The sequence below is a fragment of the Apteryx mantelli genome, chromosome 18 (assembly GCF_036417845.1).
Source record: "Apteryx mantelli isolate bAptMan1 chromosome 18, bAptMan1.hap1, whole genome shotgun sequence".
Lineage (NCBI taxonomy): Eukaryota > Metazoa > Chordata > Aves > Apterygiformes > Apterygidae > Apteryx > Apteryx mantelli.
Window position 1 is genome coordinate 3,727,595 of NC_089995.1, and position 21,089 is coordinate 3,748,683.

At 46.5% G+C, this 21,089-nt stretch overlaps 1 protein-coding gene across 1 annotated transcript in view; it reads left to right on the forward strand.

The window, feature by feature from the left end:
• Positions 1 to 21,089, forward strand: part of RALY (RALY heterogeneous nuclear ribonucleoprotein) — a 159,718-nt gene that overhangs the window by 50,381 nt on the left and 88,248 nt on the right. Inside the window, exon 2 of the mRNA XM_067307498.1 lies at positions 7,626 to 7,716. The gene's annotated coding sequence lies outside the window, so the exon portion shown is untranslated. The remainder of the gene's footprint in view (positions 1 to 7,625; positions 7,717 to 21,089) is intronic.

Here is a 21,089-nt window from a genome sequence, read left to right on the forward strand (position 1 = left end):
GAGTGCCATCCCATGCTGTGGGTCCAGCCTGTCCACCTGGGAATGTCTCGCCGTGTGCAGTGTGTTGGAGATGCACTGAGTGCACTCTGCTTGCCAGGACCGCGCAGGGGCATGGATGTTGTTTGCCAGGCGATGATGCCTCTGGCTCTGTTTCCTGTAAGACGGACGAGGTGCCGCGGTTGCACGGAGCAGCCCACTGCCTCATCTGTCGTGCTTCCCTTCCCTGCGCTCGCACCAGGAAGCCCCTGGCTACAGTCCTGAGGGACCGGCTGCTCCTGGGTTTCAAAGAAAGACAAAAAGTGCAGTAATGAAGCTTTGTGGGTGGGGGGTGCAAGAGCTTATGAAGGCCAGTGGAGCAACTGGGGGCAGCAGGCCTCGTCTCTCCATGCTGGTGAGACTGCTCTCCTCCTGCTCTCCTCCTGCCCTGCCGTCCCCATCACTTCCCCTCCTGGGGCGTCGTCCCCCCATCCCACGGTGCCACGATCAAGGGCATAAAGCCAGCTCCCGGATAACAGAGCATGTCCTGAGCTGCTCCAGCAAGTCTTCGACCCATGGTGCTGAGGAAGGTTTGAAGTTGTACTGCTTTAAAAAAAAGTAAAACAATCAGAGGATGGTGTATTGTTTTCCTGAGGACCAGGTCCTGCATTTCAATCTCAGATCATGTTCCACTGATGCCGCTGAGGGTGGTGAGGCATTTAACTTACGTTAGGAAGCCTAGGCATGAGTGTCTGGCCCAGATGTGGACTCCTCTGCAGCATGAGACAGGCAGAGGAGGCGTTTTCAAGCTGGGGTTTAGCATGTAGCCCTATGCAGATTTCATAACTGGATTTTGGTTTCTTTCAAAGAAAAAAAAGAAAGGGTGTTTTGGTGTTAGACTTTGGTTTGCTGGTTTGATGTTTGGGGCAAGTGCTGTCCCCTGATGTACAGCATCTAGCATGGTCAAGTCCTGAAGCATTTCATATTGGAGTTATTTCTGCAGCATGTTGCTGCACTTTGTTATCAAAAGGATGACAGAAGAAATCTGAACTCGTCAGGTATGGTCCATCCTCCTTGACTGAAACTGGCTCTGCTGCCACCTGCTAGCCAAGACAGAGATGAGTGCCTCTCCGAGCCGGTTAGCTCAGAGCCTTCTGTTAAACTCCAACACAAACAATCGGTATAATTCATTTAGCCTGGACTGTGGGAAATTACTCAGAAAATTCACAAATTGATAAAAAGCTCAGCCCTGCACATAATGGGTTTCAGTCATCCTTGGCTTATTCCCCTAAAGCCAGTGGTGATGCAAGGAAGCAAATATCTAGTTTTTTTTTCTAATTGGGCCCTTGTGTCCATCATAATAGATATTTCTTAAACATAAATTAATTTATCCACATGACTAACTGTGGGAAGCGTTATTAGCCTCAGTTAGTAGGGATGAGAGTGAGGCACAGAGCTGGAGCCCAAGATCATGAAGGGAGTCTGGGAAAGAGCTAGGAACTGATCTGGCTTCTCTTGAATTTCTGACTGGTACCTTAAAGGCCAGTGCTCTTTGCAATCCCTTAACCCAACCTGCTGACCTGCTGGTCACCAATTAGTGAAGTGCAGCTCCACTGATGCAATAAGTAAGTGTCTGATATGCTCAGCCCCTAAACAAACCTAGCCCAAGGTTGGGTGAGCAACTGGAGTATCTGAATGTTGATTCACTGAAGAGAAAATCTGACATTAAAAGGTCCCTGGAAGACTAAAGCCAAAGTGAAGTGTTGCTTTAAAATAACAAATTATGTTCTGAGATGGTGACTTTGCATCAGAATATAGAGGCAGGACTTTGACAACAAAATGCGCAGCTACTGATTAAAGTGTGTCAGTTAACACATAGTTCCTCTGTGTTTTATCTGCCATGGCTTGAGGTGTAGAAATGTCCACTTGTTAGAAAACTAAGCAGTATTTAAATCCAGGGTGTTACTGATAGCATCGAGAGAAGCACAAAGACTAGAGTTCTCTGCTCTGACTCAAGTTTCAGTCCTCTCTTTTTCAGGAGAAATATAGAGTCATGTAAGACCGACCAAGCAAAAAAACCTGACAGCCTGGAAATGCTCACCCTCTACATTTCATCTCTGAGCTGACCCAATCTAAGTTTATTTTGAAGTCAAATTGTTTAGCTTATTCACATTTTTTGTCCATCTCTCTTAGCATGTGAGTGTGACATTTTCACCCACAGACCTCAAAGTGCCCTGGAAAGTAGCTGAGTGCCATCACCGCCATTGGGCAGAGGAGACCTGAGCCCCTGGCACTCATGGACAGCCCATGCCCAAGGAAATCCCAGTGCAGAGGGGAACCTGTGATGGGTCTGGCATTGGGCTTCCCCACATTGAAAGCCTCAGTGATGGAAACCAGTTTATAAAGATTTGAGCCAACTGACCTGCCCTAAATCCCATGGAGAATCTCTAACAGCACAAAAGATGGATCCCAGGTCCTGGTTCCCTTATAACTACCCTATGTTAGCAAACAACTCCAAATAAGCAGCTTAAACCATCTGCAGAGTTCCCCTTGCTCTTCCTTGGTCCTGCTCTCTGCAGAGGATGCATTTAGGTTGACTTGGATTCTCAACATTAACCTGACAGAAGTATTTCATCATTTTGTTCCATTCCCTGGGCTCTGGATCACGGAGAAAGGAGCTGGGTGACCTGAGGGAAAGCATAAACCTTTTCCCACCCAACTGGTTTCCCAGTGCAAACTCTCAGCGCCTTGAGGTCACTTCCATAGTTGCTCACTCCCATCTCCCCTGTGAGCACAAGGGGATGCATCAAATGGAGCCAGACGTTTTATCCAGGAGGGCAAGAGGAAGTGAAGTGATAAGCAGAGAGGAAGAAGCAGGAGCAGCAGTTTTAGCACTACCATCTTGGTGTCATGAAGGCAAGTGGCTGGGCTGATGTACTCCCACTTGCATGTCCTCACCACCATCAGCACTGTGAGAAAAGCAAAATACTCATGCAAGGACTGTTGCTGCCTCAGCATATGATGCTGAAATTACCTTCTCTTCTTTTCAAACCACTTGGTTTCCCCAGAATGCCATTTCTTCTATCCCAGCTCAAAAGGAAATTTTTCTGAGAAGTTTGAGGGCACAAAACAAGGAGACCAAATAGAAGATGAATTTTCAAGCTGCACTTTCAGATTTTTGCTGAGACATATTGCTGGTGTCAACCTTTTATATGTGCATCCTGAGCTGGTGCTATTTCACGCCAGCTCCACACTTGTTTTTAAATGGCAAGTAATCAAGATAGGCAGTGTAAAGATGAAGCTTCTTCCCCAGTTAAATTGCATTTTCTGCCCCAGCTGGGGAGGAAACCACTGGAGAGCAAGATCTTTAGGTTTAATGAAGTAGGAGGTTCCTGCAAAATTAAAGGTGATCTTGTTTGTCAGAAAAATTCAAAGCTGGTGTGTTTTTTCCAGAATATTGTGCTTCTCTGTAATGCCCCAAGGACTGTTTCAGGTTGTCAGAAATCCAAAATAGAAAGATCTCAAGTCAGCTCAGGTGAGAGAGTATCCAATTCACGATAGGTGCTCTTTGGAAATGCATATTTCCCTGCTGCAGCACTGGACTTTTCCCTCTCTACTTTTTCTGGAGTCCTTGATTCATCTCGCTACCAGTGTCAGTGCGGTGGGTTGCATTTGGCACATGGGTCACGGGGAGAAGGTGGGGCAGCACACGATGCTGCAGACACATCAGGTGCAGGCCTCTTCATGCAAGTGAGAAGAGCACGTCTCATGTTCTGCATATGACACAGGGCAGGTCCAGGTTTACCTCATCTCGTGCACAAATGGTGCCAAAATGTGTCAAACCTCCCAAAACGGACACAGACCTTCTGTTTGCAGACCTTCTAACTTTGGCGAATAGTAACAGGGATAGATTTGTTGTTTTGGGGAAATTAAAAGATGGCATTTTTTCAAAATGCTTGAGTCAATGTTAGTTCTGGCTGTGATTTCTGACTGGCCGGAAACGCTTGCTGACTTTGGCCACCTAAGCAAGGGACAGACCTTTAAAAGAATAGCATGCCCGGCACAGTGAAGCGTGCATTAGAGAAGTATCCATTAGACCAGCGGTGCACTGGCAGCCCTGGGGTACAGCCAGGATATCTGAAGTCTGCTGGGATGGAAGGACTTTCTGGAAAACTCTGGCATTCGCAAGTAAGTGTGTTTCCACAACAGTTTTCTGTGCATGATCTTGGACTTGCTGTGTGCAGAGCCTCGTCTTCCCTGCACGAGGTGGGAGGGTGAGCATGGTGCTGTGGTGGGACTCCCTAGTCTCTGAGCCCTTCAGTGCTGAGAGCACGAGGTACCAACCTCACCAGTTCCCTTGGCTTCTTTATCAAAATTCAGCCCTTAGTGGCTAGTCCCCTGCCCTGAGGACGAGTTGTTGGGTTGTTAAGGGCCTATGATATATCTTAGTCAGTATCTACACTGTTTCATCCTTTATTCCTTCCCCCAACTTCCTCTGAATGCCGTCCACTCCCAGTGATTTATTACCCTTCAGTGCGTTTTGCTTTTTGTTGGAGAATTTATATTTAATTTTTATACCCGTTATCATTCAGGGAGAGGAGGGAAATGCTTTGGGGGCCCAGAGTGAAAATAAAACAGCACACTTTAGTGCATTTCCTTTGTCTGAGAGATTTTGTTGAGTTTTATCTGTAGTTTGGCAGGATATTTACCTCCCTCCTCCTTAATTTTTGAATTGCTCAGAATTGGTTGAAGTGATTCTAGAAAAATCGCAGGGTGGTAAACTACACCGATTAACTCCAGCCTTGCAAGGGCTGGAACCTGCTGCTCCTGCTGCCTCGCTGGCTCATGCAGTAAAGAGCTCAGCAGAAGAGCAGGGCAATTGGCCTTTAGTGCAGCTGTACCTTTGGGAAATGGGGAATTATGGAGCAGCAGAGGTGGACTTGCTTTTCTTATCCCCCTTGGTCTTGCTAGTGGTGAGTTCTGTCTATGCCACCACCTCTTGTACACCTTCCATGTGAGGTTATGAGTCCATTTTATAGACCCCATCTGCATCTAACTTCACATCCTAAGGGGCACAAAGAGATGCAGTAATTTGGCCCTTGGTCTCAAAGAGGCATTAGCGCGTGGTGGAGCCGAGAACAGAACTCAGAGCTTTTGATGCTCTTTTCTGCTGTGTGCATCTTTTCCTCTCATACATCCCCTCCTCTCTCACACTTTTGGGTTGTTTTTATCAACAAGGAAAGGAAGGCTTTAGGAGCAAGGTAAGCCCTTTTGCCTCTGTCAAGGGGGCTAGGTGAGAGTGCTGTAGTGCAGGGACCGAGGGCAGGGGAAGGCATTCAGAAGCCCATCCAAAACTCAAGCAAAGCCTCTGCCCCTCCTTCCTTGGTGGGACCTCCTGTAATTCTCCATTTGCCCCTGTTCTGTCCAAGTAACAGCAAAGAAGGGACCCTCAGGGCTCTGGCAGGTGTGGTCACAGCAGACCCGATACCCAGGCCACAAGCCATTTGTTTTCCAGGTCCCCAGTGTAACTAAGGGGTGCCAAGTTCAGTGCTCTGTTCAGACACGATTTGGCCTCAAGCTTCTCTTACTCCCCTCTTCTTCCACTTCTCTTCTGCATGAAAGCCTGTTCTCACGGCATTTCTGCACTCATGTTGTCGATTCCAGCCCTTTACATATTTAGTTGAACTTCTAGCAGATCTACCAGATCTCTGGAGGACTGTTAACCTGGAATGATGGGTCTGTTGAAATGGAAGGGAACAGGAAACAGCATTGGGAAGTTCATCTCCTCTGAACTCCTTCCTGGGTTCTTGGGTGACAGCAAATGTGGCCACATGGCAGAGTCACGTGTTTTAGCCGTTGTCACTGTGGTGGTTTTATTGTGCAGAGCTTTGAACCCCTGTGCAGGAAGGATTGTTCCCTCAGCACACTGCCAAATGTGCAGAGACTTCTGCTGTGACGGCCAGTATGTGACCTCTGATCAGCTCATTAGATATGTTTGTCTTCTCTGTTGGTTAAGGCTCAGTGGTTCATTTCTCTGTCTCTTTGATCCTTTCTCTGTTTTAATTAAAGCTTCATTTCAGTCTGACCTTCTGCAGTGCAATGCTGTGGTATAATTTAGGCTGAACTGAGCCTCTAATTATGGAGGGTCTATCCTGGCAGGATGGACAGATGGACTAACCCTTCACCTTAACATTTATTATGACCGACAGAGCCCTGACTGCTCCTCGTGTTCTGTCCGTTGAATCAGGCAACCTGGGTATCCAAGTGTCTCACAAAGCAGGGTGAAAACGTGTTGCTCTTTCAATAAAAAAAGCCTTGGTTACTCAGGAAACATTAGTTGGAAGGCAAAAGGTGGTAATAATTTACCGATTGAAGAGGATGGAAAAGGAATAGCAGGAATCTTGCACTGATTTATTGTCTGTTTTGTACATCTTCTCTAGTCCAAGAGAGTTGATTTGAGGGAATGGCAGATGGGTTTAAATCTCTGGATCTTGTTAATGGTTTAGGCACTGGGTTGGGAGTGTGGAGACTGGATCTAGTTCCTGTAAACTCTGGTCTGTTTAGACTCTGCACTCTTAGAGACAGTCCTTATCGCAGACCCTGGGGCTGGAGAGCACAGAGCACACAGGAGGTCTCAGCTACATCCTGTCTGCTTGAGCACCAGCTCCTTGCCCCAGAGTTCTTGGCCTGAGGGAGGATTTGGTGTGAATTTGGTTGTAGAGGAGTGAGGATTTGATGAGATGTAGATCCCACTTTTAAAGAAGCAGTTAGCCCAGTTCTTAGGAGGTGTGCATATGTGCTCTACTCTGTCTCAGTCAAAGACTTCCTTGGAAGGAGGACAGCTTGCAATCCTGGTTGTGCAGCTGCTGCTGCACAGGAGCTTGCTCAGTAGGCACTTGCATGTTGCCCAACATAAAAATTGCCATCGAAAGTCCTTTAGCTGCCGTTTCTGAACTGGAACTCCCTGGTTTAGTTCCTACCTGGCAGGCCTCTCAAAATGGTAAATCAGTGCGTTGTGTGTAGTGCAACCAGGAATCTCAGCCCATAGGAGGGAAGGGGAAGCACCTTAATGTAAAGTCCCAGGAGGAATCCTGACAGTTCAGAGGGGACCCAGATGAACACTGAACTGACTTAAAGAAAAACATGGCAATTCAGTCAACAAAATGTTTCAATTCAAGTCGGCCTGACCCAAAGCAAAATTTTCATTTTCAACTTTTCACCATGAAAACTGAAAACCATAGCAAAGCTTCTGTTTTACTATGGAATATTTCAGTTTTCCCTCAACAAATCCCAGCCATTGTGACCAAAAATTGCTGTCCACCTCTGTCTATCAGTAACCTTGTCTTCTCTGCAAGCGTGAGTAGTATTTTTCATGGGATTTCCTTAGTCTGAGCCAATCTGACCCAACACCCCAGCAGCTATTCCAAGTATTCAGTCCTGCTAACAGAGCTGACTGTGTCTTCTGGTTTGAGCTACTCGCTAAGCAGCTCAGAGTCTTAGATCTGAAAGTCCTAGGTCTGATCCTTGCAGAGAACCAGCCAGAGGCTCTTATTTCCAATACAGCATACCCGTCTCTGCTGAGGATTAGAAAGTACTGGATTATCTGCTTGTCACAACTGGTGGAAAACTCTGTGTCCTGATTCTTGTAGGGTGAAGCTGAGATCGTAGAGGGGTGCTACATCTGCTCCCCGACTGGTGACGGGAAGGACTCACAAACGCCAAGTGCCCACACCATTGCAGGTAAGTAACTGATTTTATCTTGTTTTACATTTAGAAATGATAAATGGTAGTGAGAGGTCTCTGTATTTCCCTGCTGTTGTGGCTCTGCTGTGCATGGAAAGACTAGACAGTGAGATTTGGGACAAGAAGGACACCTTGCTTGAGATGCGGAAGGGTATGAGTGAGTTTCATTTTGGATTCAGGCTGCAGGCTTTCCCACTGAGCCTGCTGCAAGTGGTCTACACTGGCCTGGGGTGAGCGTTGGCAGAGCCAAAGGTTGATGGATAGGCTGCAAATCTACCATTCCCTTACGAGCTGTGGGCTATAGAAGTTGGTGTACCTTAATCACGCCCTGATGGGCAGATCTGTGGTCTTTTTGGATGTGGCAGGATTCAGCACATTTTAATTTCTGATTCATTGTTTATGCTTATTGTACCCTGTATGTTTGCAACGTGTAGTAAGTGCATGTGAATATGCTCATGGCTTCTGGGTAGTTTAGGGGGCAGATTCTGGTTTTGACTTTCATGGTGCGCACCCCAGATAACCAACTCAGCAATACCCGCCAGAAAGGGTGCTTCCAGGGCACCAGCTGTGGGGGCAATGGTTTATGCGGTGTCCACTGCAGAGCTGGCTGGGGAATGATGGCCCGGCGCAGCACTCAGGCAGTTCAGCTCGTGTTCCCCTGGCAAACTGGGAAGGGCACTTGTCCAAGGGCAGTCAGACCATGCGCTTTACCTTCCCCCTTCCCCAGCTTGGCCAGATAGGCTGAGCCAAAAGCACCTCTTTGAAGAAGAGCTTTCTGTGGAGGGTAGAAGAGGTTTTGGGGGTCAGTTTGAGTGACACTGTGGCCCGCGTATTAGGAAATGCTGGTCCAGGGATCCTTGTTGCTATTAGAAACTTGCCGTGCTTCCTGAGCAATGAAGGGGATGAAGTCATGAGCTGGAGCTCAAGTTGAATAAAACCTGGAGTCTGCGTCAATGGAGAAGAAGATTTCAGGACTTGATAGAAGTTGCTGGACTACGCACAATGCATGATATGAATGTGGAGCAGTGTAATGTTTTCAGCAGTGGTCTTTCCCCTCCAGTTTCCCAGACAGATGAATAAAAGCAGGTCCTGACTGACAGTTCTGCTGGGTTTATGGTCATGGTGTAACATGTTTGTTTTAATTGGTATTGTGGTTGAGCTTTTCCCTTGGGACTTAAGTAGGAGAGAGAAAAAATAGATGTGACGAGGTGAAACTGCTTATTGTATGGATAGGAGCTGTGCTGTTGGTTGGTGCACCTCAGCAGATGCCGTGTTCGGTAAATAAAGATTGGAGAGATTTATACTTTTCATCTTATTCGGAACCCTTATCCATGAAACTCCAACATAACAGAGGGGTGAAGATTCATCTGAACTTTTTCAAAGCCGGATTAGGAAATTGAAGGAGAATAGGAATTTGGGTTTGTTTATGATTTATCTAAAAACATTTCCCCCCTCTTGTTTGTGTACCATCCCTTAGTAGCAATGAAAATATCTTTATGTGAAGTAGGACTAAAAAATTCTGACACAGTTTAAGCAAATGTGCTGGCTAAAACCCTTCTTCTTCATGAATAAGAGAAATAGTGTACCCTAATTCCATAGATCAGGATTTAAGTCACCCAGTGAAATTATAGGATTCAGCAGCATAGAAGAAATATTTTATTTTTTGAATGTTCAAGATATTTTCCAAAAGAACACTGCCAGCAGTTTTTTAAAGTTTTGTTTCGGCCACTGCATGTTAAACACGGCTGTAAACTATGGAGCCTTCTTTTCATGTAGGGCATTTATTGTACCTAGGTACCGCTGCGCTGTCCCCTAACAGGAGGAAAGTGTCTTGTATCCTGTGTGCCAGGACTGTAGGGCTTGAACTAGCTATTCCTTCGATTGGTGAGTTCTTTCCTTTCATGGGACTTTTGAACTCTTGAACTCTGCTGGTTGATTCTTACTTTTTCATTTTTCACTCTTCCCCTCAAATTACTGGGAGCTCACAGAGCGGGAGCTGATTCCAGAGGGGGCTGTGGAACTACCAATTTCTTGCGGGATACTGAAAAAGCTGTGAAAATATCTATTATTCAGGCAATTCAAGAAGGACATTGAAGGTAACTTTGGAGAACTAGGAAGGCTGATGGAAATGCCCATTATTCCAGCAATGCAGGAAAGGTGACAGAAATACCTGTTATTGGGTTGACCCATACAAGGCTGGAAGTGTTCCATAGTGGGAGAACATAGAGCATACTGCAAGGATTTAGGTAGCTCAGTAAAAACTGGATGGATGAGATCTTGTGTCTGTCTTCTTAGAAGCAGCCAGTGTCGCTGACTGCCATCACTGTGTCTAATCACATATAAATCCAGACTTTAATCACTTGTTCAGGTCATTTATCAGCCGTGGCCATTCCTGTCCTTCCAGGATTAGGACAGTACTCGGTAGCACAGTAAGCTGCGGTCTGGTAGTGACCTTCTTAGCATCTCCATGGGCCAAGGAAGGAAGCGATGTAACAGGTTTCTTAATTTAGAAAAGACTGTGCAGGTCAAAAGGAAGTTGCAGGTGTCAGTGCTGAGAACAGCCACGGGAGAGGCACCGTGCACTCCCCCGTGCCGGCGTGGAGGTGTTCGAAGTTGATGACAGCGGTATCCGGTACAGTGGAGGTAGCAAGATATAAGCATTTCCTTGATAGAGTTGCGTGGTCAAATCTAAAAAAGAACTTAACTGTAGGACCGAATTATGCTCCTTGCCTATGATACTTTTGTCAAGGAAATGAATGTGCAGTAGGGTAACAGATGCATCTGGAGTGACTACAAAGCTGTAATTCTTTCCAGGGCTCTACAGGTGTCATAAACCATGAGAAAACAACTTCAGCACTTTAGGAACAGAAATACTGTGCAAAGCCTTGAGAGTGAATTTAACCTTCAGTTGGCTCCTGGGGCTGTTATTTATAACATGCGTGTTGCAACTCTAATGCTTCGACAAGACTGGGCAAGTGCATCGTACGTTGTCCATCTGGCTGTCTCTAGGCAGAGACTGACCTCAGCTTTTGTGGGTTGTTTGCTTTCATTTTATTTTTATTTCTCTGGAGGCAATTATAATCAGATTAGGTGATTTCTGCAGTGTGGATACTGATGTGTGCATGCACAAGTTCTTTTTATAATTTAAGGAAATTATTGAATGTGATTACCTCATCAGCAACGTCACTTCCCAGTGTAGGGATTTAGATGGAGGAGCTGTGCAGGTGAAGATGAATTGTCGAGTAGTTCAGAGCAGGGTGCGGGGTGCTTGGCGTACTGAGCTCCATGAGTTCCTGACCATGGACAAAGAGTCTTCTCTGTGAGATGCAGGTGTTTGCAGTGAACCTCAGTTGTCCCCAGTGGTTTGTGTGTTGTTGAAAACCTCAAAGGAAGGGAGAAGAAATCCAAATAATTAAAACTACCCTTAGAAAATTCCCAGTAGATAAAACCAAGTGTGCGGTTTTGTTTAGCAAGGAAAGAGAAAAAAGGCTTCACACCTATCGTTGCTATCTCTTGCATGGACCTAGCAGCAAGACTGATTGCCAGCGATTGAAATGGAGGTGCAGAATTTATGGTATGGCACTGATTCATACCATCCCCTCTGCAGATGGCTGTGCTGGGACATGCATGCTGTCATCTGCTTAAGATGCAAACTGTTTAGTCAAAATAGATCTGTGTAAAATACAGAAAAAAGAGACCCCATCTAGGCAAACATAAGAAGCGGAGGAAGGGTTAACTGGTTAAAAAGCTGCTGGGGAGCTGAACTTAGGGTCTGTCACACATGTATTGTCTCCTCATGGACCTAACAACCCCAGTCTGCCCCGCAAAATGAGAGGGGACTATGAGGATAACTAGATTCAAGCGTACACACTCCCGGTGTGCTACACCACTCGCAGCCTCGAGACCGCCCAAGCAGGGAAAATCTCAACGCTTCTTCCCGATGCCCTGGGAATCTTGGCTAATCTACAAAGTTTTTCTTTTGCTAGGCTGTAGGCTCGGTGCAGTGAGGTACCCTGTGAAATAAGAACACGATTAACATTTTAGCGCTGAAAAAAATTCTGTTTAAGCTTATGTTTTCTCTCCTCTCCCATTATTTATATTACCCAAGTCCAGATTTCCTGCTGGCTTGTGGGAGATGTCATTCTAAGTATGTATGATTCTGATGAGACAGTATGGGGAATTTAAACATGGATAATCTGAATGACAAGAAAAGGAGGGTGGGAGGTGATTTGTGAGATTCATGCTGGCTCATTCCCATACCACATATTCCACTCACCAAATTCATAAGAAACAGGAGTTTTCAGAAGGGGCCTGCTGCTATCCGTGCCCTGCTGCCTGGGAAGCTGGAGGTGAGGAATGCTTTGGGAAATCCCCCTCCAGGTGCATCATTGCAGGTTGCAGTCCTTGTATCACCTCATTTACATCTCCCGAGTTTGAAGTTCCCCAGAACAATTCCTTGCCTCCAAATTTTTTGGGTTGTTCATAGGAATGAGAGAGCAACATCTGTGCAGACTCCTGCCGGCGCTCCTGGGTCTCAGCGCGGTGATGAGGCTGACGGCAAGCTGGCCAGAGGAGGCTGAAATGAGGTCAATCCGTGTGCTTCCACCTCTGATAAAAAGCATGAGCAGTGCTCCTCAGGCCCAGCTAGTACAAGGAACTCAGTCCCATTCCAAAGGCTTTCCAAAGCGGGCCTCAAATTAAGTGGCTTTGGCCTTTTTCCCTTTTTCTTCCTTCTTTTCTAGTTTCTGCAGGATGTAAACATGCATATTTCATTTCAGCACTCAAGACCCCCAAAACTGTCAGGTAGGTGTTGAGAGACCCACTCATGCTCTGCAGAGTGGCTTGGGTTTACTCTTCAATGCCTCAAAATGCAGTCTTGGTGTTCAGCCAGTTACTCCTCTAGGACTCCCAGAAATGAGCCCAGATTGACTTTTCTGCACGTTTCTGCCTCTTTCTGCCCTGCAAGCCGTGAGCAGGCAGTGTGTGGGCTGGGGCAGGCTGAGCGGCTGTGAGACGTGCGTCGAGGGGGCGCAGGGAGGCAGTCAGGGCTGTGGAGAACGGGAATAAATTCCCTGGAAAGCTAAAGCCCCCTAATCTTTATCTATAATAAATAAATGCGAAGGCCCAGGTAAAATCCTTTCTAAGTAGACACTCTGGAGTGATTGCCCGCATATCTGTGCTGGAAATAATCTAATGAAAAGAGCAATATTTCTCAGCAATTGGCTGGAGGATGTTCCCAGGCAGCTAGTTCGTTTGGAACATGTTTTCACCTTGAGTAGATTCGCGCTCATGTGGTGAAACTGGGCTGTGGAGCCTGCCTGGTGAACGCAAAAGCGAGAGGAGCGCTCTCGTAGCTCAGGGGCTCTGGTCCGTGACCGCTCTCTGTGCCGAAACACACAAGTTGTAAGCTAGAAAAGGCATGTTCTTGGCACCGAACCTGTCTTTAATTTGTTTCTTTGTCGTGAAAGCAGAGCATATTGGAGGTTGTTTTGCAGAAAGATGATTAGGAGTCGCTTAGCACATTGCAAGCACAAGGAGCGCTGCCTGCAAAGCTCAGACCCCGGTCTCAGTGAGCTTGGAAATGCTCCAAGGCGAAGCTGGTCCCTCCTTTTGCCCCCACAGGTATTCTACCTATGCAGAGCTGAGCTCAGCTGGCTTTGGGTGGGAACCTAAGCAGTTCCGTTAAAGAATCAAGTTTTCCAATGAGAGCCAAATCCTGACATGTTAAGCCGCCATTCTTCATGCCAGAGCCTTGCAGAGGTGGACGAGCGCTCACCCATGCCAGCAGAGCTATGGACACAGGGCACTGACCTTAACTGAGAAGCTGCTTCCTTGCTTCTGTCAGAGCCAAGCTTGCAGGGCTCTGCTCAGGGTGCGTTGGTGGAAGATGAGTGGAGGAAGATGCCAATTAACCCTTCGTAAATGGCCTCACTGCTCTGTCTAGGTTGTTACCTGCCCAGCCGGAGTTAAAAATATCACAAGGAATCCAGCACCTAACCTGCCACTTGCAAAAGGATCTGCAGAAAGGCATTTGCACTCTGAATCTATTTAGCATAGATAAATAATTGTCAGTTTTAGCTGTGCTTTTAAATAAACACAGTAGCTTGAGGTTCTCCTCTGCTCTAGACACCAGGAAAGCATTGTTTCCAGATGTATATGAAAAAAGCAGGTCATTTGATGTTATCTAAGGAAAGTAAGGTTGAACAGAAAATGGGAAATGTCTTCATGTAGCATACATGATCCAGGGGATTGCACTGTACATACTTTGAGCTTTAAAACCCTGACAAACCAAAGCACTTAAGCATATGTCTATTTTAAACTTATAAATTCAGTCAAAACACTTGTGCTCACAGTAAGCCATGGGTTAAAATAGCTTCCTGAGTCAACAATAAAATTCTGAACTTCTTTCCTATGATCAAACAAAATGTTTAAATCTTTTGAGAGCTTAGTAAGTGATTCATAATGAATACTGTATCTGAGAATTAAGTTTTCTGCAAATCTTGATCTTATCAAAATAACATGTCAATTTAAATTATCTGATTTGGGGGGTTTGTTTTTTAATTCCTGGATTTGTGTTTTGAAATTATCTGTGTTTCTCAGAGCTTCTCAACACCTGAAGGTTAATTCAGATTACAGTAGTGCATGAATTGAAAATGTAAAATCTTTTTCCAAATAACTCCACGTGTAAGCACCAGCTGACAGATGATCACACAAGTCACTTCTACTCATAGGGGCGTAGAAGACACCCACGCTCAAGCTTCAGGTGCAGATGTTTGCAGAATGAAACCTAAAAAACATTCCTAAATTTTTCCAGAGGGAATTTAAAAATTCCTGCTGGCAGGATGCATTCCTAGTGCCTACCAGTTGTGTATATGCATTCATTGAGTGGGAACTCAGCTGGAGTGAAGTTGTGAAGAACCTCAATGAGCGCTCTCAGACTTAAGTGGGTTGTGTTTATTGACAGCTTAGCTCCTTCTTAAAGAAAAAAGCTGATGGCCAGAAGGACTGGGGACAGGTTCTTGTCACCGCTCTCTGAACCACCAGGTCCTCGCCACTGTTGGCTTGTTTCCCCCTCACCGACAAGGCATTTTCTGCCTTCGCAGTCCAGAACCAGTTGCTGACCACTCAAATTTGCACGGTATTGGAGAGAAAGGCAAGGGGGCAGGATTTAGTGCTAGATGAAGACAGGCTCAAATGTGTGTCACAAGGTTCAAGTTCTCTACCGTATTTTTCCCAGATTCCCTGTCAAGTCAGCTGGGCTTCAGCCATCAAATGTGTCCAGGCAGCTTTGAGGATCCGGGCCTGAGTTTGTCAGTCCTCAGTCTTCAGAAGGGAACAGTGTTGCTGCCATCTTTAACTGATGTTATGACTATGAAAACATTAGCCCATGAGGTGCCCAGACACTTGGGACAGGAGACAAGTGAGTACCTCAGCACTGCTCACTCACTATGTCCTCTCCTAACCAGAGAACCAGCTTTCTGCTGCTGCTGTGAGTCCCAGGGCGGGAAAGCTCATCAGAACGCAGAAGTCAAGGGGATGCCTTAAAATAAAAACCTGAAAATAAATCTCACTTTGCACATTTTTTCTTGGCTTCCCTTTGCAAGGCTGCATTGGCATGTGCTTGATGGGATATGATGGATCTGACCTTGTCAGATGCATCAAATATGACATGTGAGCATGGATTTTTTTAAGGAGAGAAATAAGAGTTAGCAAAAAGTGCAGAAAGGACAAGCAAGCAGATGGCCACATTGCTTCATCAATAGAAATCCAGGTCTGAGATTTGCTTCCAGCTAGGTTTGAACTGGGGGTTTTAGGGAATTAGCCAAGAAGTTGCTTATTTTACCTTCCTGCTTCTCTAGCATTTCACTATTATGTATGATTCCTCTGTCAGGCACTGACCTTTCAGACGCTCTGGTGTGACATAAGGAAGTGGTACGTGTGTAAGGAACCTGGTGCTGCCTGGAGGTTTTGGGCTGGATTCCTTTCCCCTGTGTATTGGAATGCCCAGAGGATGTTAGATGCCACACACCTCCTGGTTTACGATGAGCCGTGTGGGGCAGGATATTTTTTTGTCTTCTAAAATGCTGTCTTTTTGTTTTCATCCTGAGGGTGAACTCTGTGTGAAAAACGAGGGTCAGAGAATCAGTAAGGGTGACCTGAGGACATCTCTTGTAACCTTGGAGGGCTGATCTGGGTCTCCAGCTTTCCTCCGGCAGGGGGGCTCAGCAGGGACAAGTTCTCCATCACAGGCTCTTCTTACCCCCTTCAAAGGAGAGGGACGAACAGGGAACAAGCAACAGGGACTGTGGCAGCCTTGGTATTCTGCTTGCCCAGTGCTTTTTTGCATGCTCAGGGAAAGTCTTATAATCAAACTGCCTTTTGTTCTTTTCCATCGCTCCCTAAAAATTTGTCTTTGCTGTGCTGTCTGCGAGCCAAAATGTGTCAAACCAGGCAGCAGCGGGAACTTGTACCTCCGTCCTGTTGACCTCCTGCAGGTTATCTCATCCTCCAAATCCCCCTTGTCTCATTTGCCTTGTTATGCCCTATCTCACCTGCATGCTGGGACGAAGCTTTAACACGTGCCGGTGCTCGCATCTAGCACAAAGAGAGTCTGGTTCCTCTTTGGGATTCCCCAAACAGTGGCAGAATAGTTTGTAGCAATTGCGTTGGGAAGGGCTTAGCTGAAAGAAGTTGTTGGTACCCCAGGTGAAGTTTATCTTCTCCGCAGTGCATACATTTATCCCCCATGAATACTGCAGACTGCTTATGTCCTCCCCTCTGCCCTTAGCGTGGTGCTCGCTGTTAATCGCCTCTGAATCATTGCAGGGCATGAACAAAGCGTGACTTGCTCCTTCTTCTTCCAGTGTGGGCAGAGCGACTGCAGGTGCGGGCAGTGCCAGATGGGGCTCCAGCTCCATGCTGTGGGGGCGGTGGCAGTGGGCTCCACGTTGCCCACCTTAGTACGTGTGGCCACAGGGTGGATGTATGCATTATACTCAAATTTCTTCCAGTGGAGCAGGAAACAGGAGATACCAAAGATCTCACATGAATCATCTTGAATAAAAGATTTCTCCTTCGAAGGGGCTGCAGGTGAGCAGCAGGTCAGGAAGGCAATCTCATGGCTTTCTGAAGTCGGATTAACACCCGTGCAACAAAGTCTGAATTGGAGGTGTCATTAATGCCGGACTGTTGAACTCTTTGTGAGTGACTCCTTGTAGTTAAAAGGGTTGGTAATTAAAGGAATTACTATATTACATGGCAAAGTTTCAGAAGTAGTTCTAGTCAGAGAAGTAACTTCAAGAGGGAATATTGTCTTCCTCAACAGATCTGCCTCCCTTGTGACTGCAGGGGAATGCAGCTTATTGTAAGGGGAGGGAGAAACATTCGTAGCAGTGTCCGTGTGCACAGGGGAGAAAGCCCATCTCATCGCAGCTTCACAAGCTACCACTTAGCAGGTGAACTGCAGTGACGGACGCTGCGTGACACCTAGCCGGCACCAGCTGTGGACTCTGTTGTGTTCGTGTGCACCACCCTGGAGTCAGTTGCCAGCTGCTGGGCTGTAAAAGGTGACCTGGGGGGTGGTAAACCATCACCCCACAGTACGGCAAGGGCTTTCAATCATCTACCCATGTCCCAGCATAACAGAATATGATGGCTTTTGTCCCTGTTGTGCACCAAAAGTCCCACTGAACCTCAGTAGCAGCATCTAGGGGGAGCGATACAAGAGGTGGGGAATGACTCCGGGGCTGTGTTCGCAGGCTGAATTTGTGAGTTTTAAAAAATGCACACAAAATGAGGAAAGGCAGTCTCTCAGAGGAGACAGAGAGGAGTCTGGAGAGTGCTGTGCTCAGATCTGGGTCCATCGCCAGCTCCCTTCGTGATCGCGCTCAGCACAACACTGGCATGTGCTTACACTTGAATTGGTATTTCATTAGCTTGAGCCCTAATTCCTTTGCGGCTCTGCTCTGATACATTAAAAAAGGGGTGGAAATACACCCTTTGCCTTGTCTATTTAGGTTATAACATCCCTGAGACATTACCTGCTTCCTATTACATGTAAGGTAAAATAAACCGCCACTTAGAGAGCTATTTATAATCTGGTTTGAACAGAAGTCAAAGAGAAGTTTGTTAGGGCAGGGAAAGGTTAGGGAGCCCATTCAGCTCTCTTTGATGGTATTAATTATCCTTTTGTTGAAGTGCCGGATGGAGTCCCCTGAGGCTCATGGAAGTCCTTGTACTGTCTTCTGCGCTGTGCAGGTCAGAGCCGTGGTGCTGCTCTGAACCTGCTCCTTGCTGGGCTCTGGCTGCTGCTGTCAGCGTATTCATCTGGCATGTGCCCCTCTTGGTGTTTGAAAAACTTCTACTTTATTTTTATTTTTTTTCCTGACATAGTTTTGAATGCCTTTACTATTTCTTCTTCTCTCCTCTGGCATATGTATCTTTTGCTTACCATATTCTTAGCCTTGTTTTCTTGGAGCACTGAGACAGGCTGTTCATTTCAAAGGATGCTGATTTAAAGGCAGATGAGGTCCAAATTTGTCCAATCCTTCCTTTTCATCTATGACTTGAAGGGCCTGCAAATATTAATGTAAATATTCCCCCCACACACATGCCCTAAAACCCTCTAGGGCTCTTCTTCTAAAAATTGCATCCCTGTTCCTCATGAGAAATCCTACAGTAGCAAAGCAACACATGGACTGCAGCATCAGTTAACAGCCCTCAAGTAAAATATCGATTTAGGGAGCTCTGCAGTGATGAGCAGTAACAGTTCTCAAGGTTTGTTGTTCTCAGTAACATGAGAAACTAAGAAGACTCCTATGGTCTTGGCAGCCCTGTAAATGCACTAGTGTCTGGGGCCAAAGAGACTGAGAGTTTGGAGGAAGGAGCAGGGCTGCCTTTCCCTAGTCAGCAGTGTGTCCCATCCAGCCTGCCTGAGTCCTGGTTCCTGCAGAGCTGAGACAGATCCCAAACTGCAAGCAGAAAATTTGTCAGGGCAAAAATGCTGGCTTTGGGAAACTCTCATCCTGCTCTCTGCAAAGCTAATGAGCTGCTTCTTATCTGGCAAACAGTGAGAAGTCCTGTGAAAGCCACCACCGTACCTGCATGGCCCCTCCATGCCTGCCGCTGCAGGCAGTGCCTGTGTGGTCTCCATCGAGGGCAGAGCAGTACGTGGAAGGAGACCATTTGCAGGCGGATGAGGGGAGTTAATCCCATGATGAACTTGGCTGCAAAAGCTAAGGGCTGTAGCTTTGTACAACCGTGCCATTGCTTCTCTCCCAACAACGCCCCGTCTTTTGGTGAGGGGCTTACTTGCTTCTACAGTGGTCTCATGCTTCTCATATTCTTGCAAACACATCGGCCTTGTTTATCTGACCCTCACATGTGGTCACAGGCTTTTCCAGCCTCTACCTTGGCCCCCTATTACACTTTTCAAAGCTTCTTCATTCCCTGGGTTCTCTAATCTTTCCGCCAGCACCCATAGTTTATGCCTTGGTTATGCCTCCCTTCCTTTTAATTAATTTTTCACGCTACCTTGCTTGTCCCTGTTGCCCTCTTTTATTTAATTTATTGCTCACTAGCCATCATAACCCTTGGGCAAGCCTTTAATTTATCTCTTCCCGCTTCCCGTCGACCCCCTCTGTCCTTTCCCTTTATTGATTTCTCCAGTTTGATTTCACCCTGTGCTTGCCAGCATCGTCTCCTTCTCTTCCCTCCCCCTTAAAATTGCTCTGCTGAGTTTATCCCCCCGCATTAGTGACCTTGCTTCCTTGTAATTACTGGCCCAGGTGGTCTGAGCTTGCTGTCGGTTGGGTCCCCACATCGCTCTCACTCACTTTCCATCTCAAAATTAACGACAGTCGTTCCCATCCAAGCTGCCGTAAGGAGGAAACGGGCCTTTTCCCATGAGCTTCTTGCACACTGAGGAAGGTTGGTGGCTGTAATCCTACACAGGAGCTCCATAGGGTCTCTGCTGAGCTGCCCACAGTTGGGTAGTTGCTCCTGGGGTAGAGAGATGGACTCATGTGGACAGACTCCCCCAAGTGTCAACGCTGGCTAGGGGAGAAGTTTTTTGCTCTGAACAGCTCTTTACTCCTGCTATTTCCCGAGAAATGAGTACGTCCAGCTATTCCTGCCCTGGAGAAACCTTGGCTGCCCACAGCCCAACCCTCTTTCTGGTTTGGAGCCATTTCCAGCCGGCATTAAAGTGAGCAGGACGTTGTGGAAGGGGAGAGGATGTAAATGCCTCTTCTTTGTCTTTGCAGCTGCCCCCCTGCCAGTCACAGCCTAATGCACAAGAACCGAGTGTCCATCAGCTCAGACAGAGAGGGAACCTTTAGCTTTGGTCTACGGTCATGAAAAATTGAATGCTCTTATTTATGATCCGTAAATAAATGGTCCATTTACTTACAGACCAGTTCCTGCCATTACCACGATGGATTTAGAAAACACATTACTGCAGATGCACAGGTTATTTTGTTATCTCTAACTGCGTGATTTGCAGTCTGAGCACCAACATGGGAGGGGGGTTACTGGTAGGAACCATTCGTTTTAGAAAACACACAACAAGGCAAGATCTAGAGCTGTATTACCTGCATGTCAGGCTGACTTAAAAACAAAGCAAGCAATATGGGAACACCCCACCCACACAACCCTGTCTAACCTTGGATGAAATGTGAACTGTGATTGCCAGAGATACTGTTCAGAGTGAGACCTAGAAAAAAATGTTAAAATAATGGCACAGGAAGGCTGGGGCCACCTACAGTCAGTTTAACTTTTTTTCCATACTAGCTCAGCTCAGGTGTGATTTATATCTACCAGGATAATGACTTCTAAAGTGTCAGAAAAAAATGCATTAAAACTATATGAAAATTGGTTAGAGATTGAAAAATGCAAGAAAGCAATGAGGAATGTTTCCTACTGGCCTCATATGAACAACATCTTCGCAGAAGCTGATCTGAGGCTTGTAATATGCCAGAAATACAGGCAAAATCAAGCCAGAGGTATGCTATTGGCACAGGAAAAATCAGCTCCCTTGTAGACTAGGCATAGCGTATCAGCCTGTGGTGGCTCAGAACTGTTATCTCCCCTCAGTTCCCTGAGCTATCCACGCTTGAAAATACTCTGATCAGATACGTGTTCGTATCCATGGCGTCCGTTTTCGCGGGACATCATGTAACTGATACGGTAACATCTGGCCACCACGGCGTAAGGATGCATTGATGCCGTTGGTAGCCAAGAATGTGTTTGGATCTATCAGCTCCAGTCTCCCAGGCTGTCAAACTGGTAAGAGCAGAGGTCAAAGTAATAAAGTGCCTACCGAAAGGCTGCAGGGTTAGACTCTAATCCGTGTTTAACACTTATATTGCACA